This window comes from Halictus rubicundus, unplaced genomic scaffold, assembly GCF_050948215.1.
Source record: "Halictus rubicundus isolate RS-2024b unplaced genomic scaffold, iyHalRubi1_principal scaffold0167, whole genome shotgun sequence".
Classification (NCBI taxonomy): domain Eukaryota; kingdom Metazoa; phylum Arthropoda; class Insecta; order Hymenoptera; family Halictidae; genus Halictus; species Halictus rubicundus.
Window position 1 is genome coordinate 67129 of NW_027488708.1, and position 6849 is coordinate 73977.

The window sequence follows — 6849 nt, forward strand, 5'->3', positions numbered from 1 at the left end:
TCCTCTATCCTCTATCCTATCCAATCCTCTGTCCTATCCTATCCTCTATCCTATCCTATCGTGTATCCTATCCTCTATCCTATCAAATCCCCTATCCTATCCTCTGTCCTATCCTATCCTCTATCCTATCCTATCCTCTGACCTATCCTATCCTCTATCCTATCCTATCGTGTATCCTATCCTCTATCCTATCAAATCCCCTATCCTATCCTCTATCCTATCCTATCCTCTATCCTACCCTATCCTCTATCCTATCCTATCCTCTATACCATCCAATCCTCTATCCTATCCTATCCTAAATCCTATCCTATCCTCTATCCTATCCTATCGTCTATCCTATCCTATCCTATCCTCTATCCTATCAAATCCCCTATCCTATCAAATCCTCTATCCTATCCTCTATCGTATCCTATCTTCTATCCTATCCTATCCTCTTTCCTATCAAATCCCCTATCCTATCCTCTATCCTATCCTATCCTATCCTATCCTCTATCCTATCCTATCTTCTATCCTATCCTATCCTCTATCCTATCCTTTCCTCTATCCTATCCTATCCTCTATCCTATCCTATCCTCTATCCTATCCTATCCTCTATCCTATCCTATCCTCTACCCTATCCTATCCTCTATCCTATCCTATCCTCTATCCTATCCTATCCGCTACCCTATAAAATCCCCTATCCTATCCTCTATCCTATCCTATCCTCTATCCTATCCTATCATCTATCCTATCCTATCTTCTATCCTATCCTATCCTCTATCCTATCCTTTCCTCTATCCTATCCTATCCTCTATCCTATCCTATCGTCTATCCTATCCTATCCTCTATCCTATCCTATCCTCTATCCTATCCAATCCTCTATCCCATCCTATCATCTATCCTCAATCCTATCCTTTCCTGTATCCTATCCATTCCTCTATCCTATCAAATCCCCTATCCTATCTTCTATCCTATATTATCCTCTATCCTATCCTATCCTCTATCCTATCCAATCCTCTATCCTATCCTATCCTCAATCCTATCCTATCCTCTATCCTATCCTATCGTGTATCCTATCCTCTATCCTATCAAATCCCCTATCCTATCCTCTGTCCTATCCAATCCTCTATCCTATTATATCCTCTATCCTATCCTATCCTCTATCCTATCCTATCGTCAATCCTGTCCTATCCCCTATCCTATCCTCTATCCTAGCCTATCCTCCATCCTATCCAATCCAATTCCCTAACCTATCCTCTATCCAATCCTATCCTCAATCCTATCCTTTCCTGTATCCTATCCTATCCTCTATCCTCTATCCTATCCTATCGTGTATCCTATCCTCTATCCTATCAAATCCCCTATCCTATCCTCTGTCCTATCCTATCCTCTATCCTATCCTATCCTCTATCCTATCCTATCCTCTGTCCTATCAAATCCCCTATCCTATCCTCTATCCTATCCTATCGTCTATCCTATCCTCTATCCAATACTATCCTCTATCCTATCCTATCCTCTATCCTATCAAATCCTCTATCCTATCCTCTATCCTATCCTATCCTCTATCCTATCAAATCCTCTATCCTACCCTATCCTCTATCCTATCCTATCCTCTATACCATCCAATCCTCTATCCTATCCTCTATCCTATCCTATCTTCTATCCTATCCTATCCTCTTTCCTATCAAATCCCCTATCCTATCCTCTATCCTATCCTATCCTATCCTATCCTCTATCCTATCCTATCGTCTATCCTATCCTCTATCCAATCCTATCCTCTATCCTATCCTATCCTCTATCCTATCAAATCCTCTATCCTATCAAATCCCCTATCCTATCCTCTATCCTATCCTATCCTCTATCCTACCCTATCCTCTATCCTATCCTATCCTCTATACCATCCAATCCTCTATCCTATCCTCTATCCTATCCTATCTTCTATCCTATCCTATCCTCTTTCCTATCAAATCCCCTATCCTATCCTCTATCCTATCCTATCCTATCCTATCCTCTATCCTCTATCCTATCCTATCGTGTATCCTATCCTCTATCCTATCAAATCCCCTATCCTATCCTCTGTCCTATCCTATCCTCTATCCTATCCTATCCTCTATCCTATCCTATCCTCTGTCCTATCAAATCCCCTATCCTATCCTCTATCCTATCCTATCGTCTATCCTATCCTCTATCCAATCCTATCCTCTATCCTATCCTATCCTCTATCCTATCAAATCCTCTATCCTATCAAATCCCCTATCCTATCCTCTATCCTATCCTATCCTCTATCCTACCCTATCCTCTATCCTATCCAATCCTCTATACCATCCAATCCTCTATCCTATCCTCTATCCTATCCTATCTTCTATCCTATCCTATCCTCTTTCCTATCAAATCCCCTATCCTATCCTCTATCCTATCCTATCCTATCCTATCCTCTATCCTATCCTATCTTCTATCCTATCCTATCCTCTATCCTATCCTTTCCTCTATCCTATCCTATCCTCTATCCTATCCTATCGTCTATCCTATCCTATCCTCTATCCTATCCTATCTTCTATCCTATCCTATCCTCTATCCTATCAAATCCCCTATCCCATCCTCTATCCTATCCTATCGTCTATCCTATCCTCTATCCAATCCTATCCTCTATCCTATCCTATCCTCTATCCTATCAAATCCTCTATCCTATCCTCTATCCTATCCTATCCTCTATCCTATCAAATCCTCTATCCTATCCTCTCCTCTATCCTATCCTATCCTCTATCCTATCCTATCCTCTATCCTATCCTATCCTCTATCCTATCCTATCGTCAATCCTGTCCTATCCTCTATCCTATCCTATCCTCTATCCTATCCTCTATCCTAGCCTATCCTCTATCCTATCCAATCCAATCCCCTATCCTATCCTCTATCCAATCCTATCCTCAATCCTATCCTTTCCTGTATCCTATCCTATCCTCTATCCTCTATCCTATCCAATCCTCTGTCCTATCCTATCCTCTATTCTATCCTATCCTCTATCCTATCCTATCGTCTATCCTATCCTCTATCCCATCCTCTATCCTATCAAATCCCCTATCCTATCCTCTGTACTATCCTATCCTCTATCCTATCCTATCCTCTATCCTATCCTATCCTCTATCCTATCCTATCCTATCCTATCTTCTATCCTATCCTATCCTCTTTCCTATCAAATCCCCTATCCTATCCTCTATCCTATCCTATCCTATCCTATCTTCTATCATATCCTATCCTATCCTCTATCCTATCCTATCCTCTATCCTATCCTCTATCCTATCCTATCCTCTATCCTATCCTATCCTCTATCCTATCCTATCTTGCATCCTATCCTTTCCTCTATCCTATCCTATCTTCTATCCTATCCGATCCACTATCCTATCCTATCTTCTATCCTATCTGATCCTCTATCCTATCAAATCCCCTATCCTATCTTCTATCCTATCCTATCCTCTATCCTATCCTATCGTCTATCCTATCGTCTATCCTATCCTTTCCTCTATCCTATCCTATCCTCTATCCTATCCTATCGTCTATCCTATCCTATCCTCTATCCTATCCTATCCTCTATCCTATCCAATCCTCTATCCTATCCTATCATCTATCCTCAATCCTATCCTTTCCTCTATCCCATCCTATCCTCTATCCTATCCTATCGTCTATCCTATCCTCTATCCTATCCTTTCCTCTATCCTATCCAATCCTCTATCCTATCCTATCCTCAATCCTATCCTATCCTTTATCCTATCCTATCGTCTATCCTATCCTATCCTATCCTCTATCCTATCAAATCCCCTATCCTATCAAATCCTCTATCCTATCCTCTATCCTATCCTATCTTCTATCCTATCCTATCCTCTATCCTATTCTATCCTCTATCCTATCCTATCCGCTATCCTATCCTATCCTCTATCCTATCAAATCCCCTATCCTATCAAATCCTCTATCCTATCCTCTATCCTATCCTATCTTCTATCCTATCCTATCCTCTATCCTATTCTATCCACTATCCTATCTTCTATCCTATCCGATCCTCTATCCTATCAAATCCCCTATCTTATCTTCTATCCTATATTATCCTCTATCCTATCCTATCCTCTATCCTATCCTATCGTCTATCCTATCCTCTATCCTATCCTATCCTCAATCCTATCCTCTCCTGTATCCTATCCTATCCTCTATCCTATCTTATCCTCTATCCTATCCTATCCTCTATCCTATCCTATCGTCTATCCTATCCTCTATCCTATCCTATCCTCTATCCTATCCTATCCTCTATCCTATCCATCCTATCCTATCTTCTATCCTATCCTATCCTCTTTCCTATCAAATCCCCTATCCTATCCTCTATCCTATCTTCTATCCTATCCTATCCTCTATCCTATCCTATCGTCTATCCTATCCTATCCTCTATCCTATCCCATCCTCTATCCTATCCTATCCTCTATCCTATCCTATCGTCTATCCTATCCTCTATCCAATCCTATCCTCTATCCTATCCTATCCTCTATCCTATCAAATCCTCTATCCTATCAAATCCCCTATCCTATCCTCTATCCTATCCTATCCTCTATCCTACCCTATCCTCTATCCTATCCTATCCTCTATACCATCCAATCCTCTATCCTATCCTCTATCCTATCCTATCTTCTATCCTATCCTATCCTCTTTCCTATCAAATCCCCTATCCTATCCTCTATCCTATCCTATCCTATCCTATCCTCTATCCTCTATCCTATCCTATCGTGTATCCTATCCTCTATCCTATCAAATCCCCTATCCTATCCTCTGTCCTATCCTATCCTCTATCCTATCCTATCCTCTATCCTATCCTATCCTCTGTCCTATCAAATCCCCTATCCTATCCTCTATCCTATCCTATCGTCTATCCTATCCTCTATCCAATCCTATCCTCTATCCTATCCTATCCTCTATCCTATCAAATCCTCTATCCTATCAAATCCCCTATCCTATCCTCTATCCTATCCTATCCTCTATCCTACCCTATCCTCTATCCTATCCAATCCTCTATACCATCCAATCCTCTATCCTATCCTCTATCCTATCCTATCTTCTATCCTATCCTATCCTCTTTCCTATCAAATCCCCTATCCTATCCTCTATCCTATCCTATCCTATCCTATCCTCTATCCTATCCTATCTTCTATCCTATCCTATCCTCTATCCTATCCTTTCCTCTATCCTATCCTATCCTCTATCCTATCCTATCGTCTATCCTATCCTATCCTCTATCCTATCCTATCTTCTATCCTATCCTATCCTCTATCCTATCAAATCCCCTATCCTATCCTCTATCCTATCCTATCGTCTATCCTATCCTCTATCCAATCCTATCCTCTATCCTATCCTATCCTCTATCCTATCAAATCCTCTATCCTATCCTCTATCCTATCCTATCCTCTATCCTATCAAATCCTCTATCCTATCCTCTCCTCTATCCTATCCTATCCTCTATCCTATCCTATCCTCTATCCTATCCTATCCTCTATCCTATCCTATCGTCAATCCTGTCCTATCCTCTATCCTATCCTATCCTCTATCCTATCCTCTATCCTAGCCTATCCTCTATCCTATCCAATCCAATCCCCTATCCTATCCTCTATCCAATCCTATCCTCAATCCTATCCTTTCCTGTATCCTATCCTATCCTCTATCCTCTATCCTATCCAATCCTCTGTCCTATCCTATCCTCTATTCTATCCTATCCTCTATCCTATCCTATCGTCTATCCTATCCTCTATCCCATCCTCTATCCTATCAAATCCCCTATCCTATCCTCTGTACTATCCTATCCTCTATCCTATCCTATCCTCTATCCTATCCTATCCTCTATCCTATCCTATCCTATCCTATCTTCTATCCTATCCTATCCTCTTTCCTATCAAATCCCCTATCCTATCCTCTATCCTATCCTATCCTATCCTATCTTCTATCATATCCTATCCTATCCTCTATCCTATCCTATCCTCTATCCTATCCTCTATCCTATCCTATCCTCTATCCTATCCTATCCTCTATCCTATCCTATCTTGCATCCTATCCTTTCCTCTATCCTATCCTATCTTCTATCCTATCCGATCCACTATCCTATCCTATCTTCTATCCTATCTGATCCTCTATCCTATCAAATCCCCTATCCTATCTTCTATCCTATCCTATCCTCTATCCTATCCTATCGTCTATCCTATCGTCTATCCTATCCTTTCCTCTATCCTATCCTATCCTCTATCCTATCCTATCGTCTATCCTATCCTATCCTCTATCCTATCCTATCCTCTATCCTATCCAATCCTCTATCCTATCCTATCATCTATCCTCAATCCTATCCTTTCCTCTATCCCATCCTATCCTCTATCCTATCCTATCGTCTATCCTATCCTCTATCCTATCCTTTCCTCTATCCTATCCAATCCTCTATCCTATCCTATCCTCAATCCTATCCTATCCTTTATCCTATCCTATCGTCTATCCTATCCTATCCTATCCTCTATCCTATCAAATCCCCTATCCTATCAAATCCTCTATCCTATCCTCTATCCTATCCTATCTTCTATCCTATCCTATCCTCTATCCTATTCTATCCTCTATCCTATCCTATCCGCTATCCTATCCTATCCTCTATCCTATCAAATCCCCTATCCTATCAAATCCTCTATCCTATCCTCTATCCTATCCTATCTTCTATCCTATCCTATCCTCTATCCTATTCTATCCACTATCCTATCTTCTATCCTATCCGATCCTCTATCCTATCAAATCCCCTATCTTATCTTCTATCCTATATTATCCTCTATCCTATCCTATCCTCTATCCTATCCTATCGTCTATCCT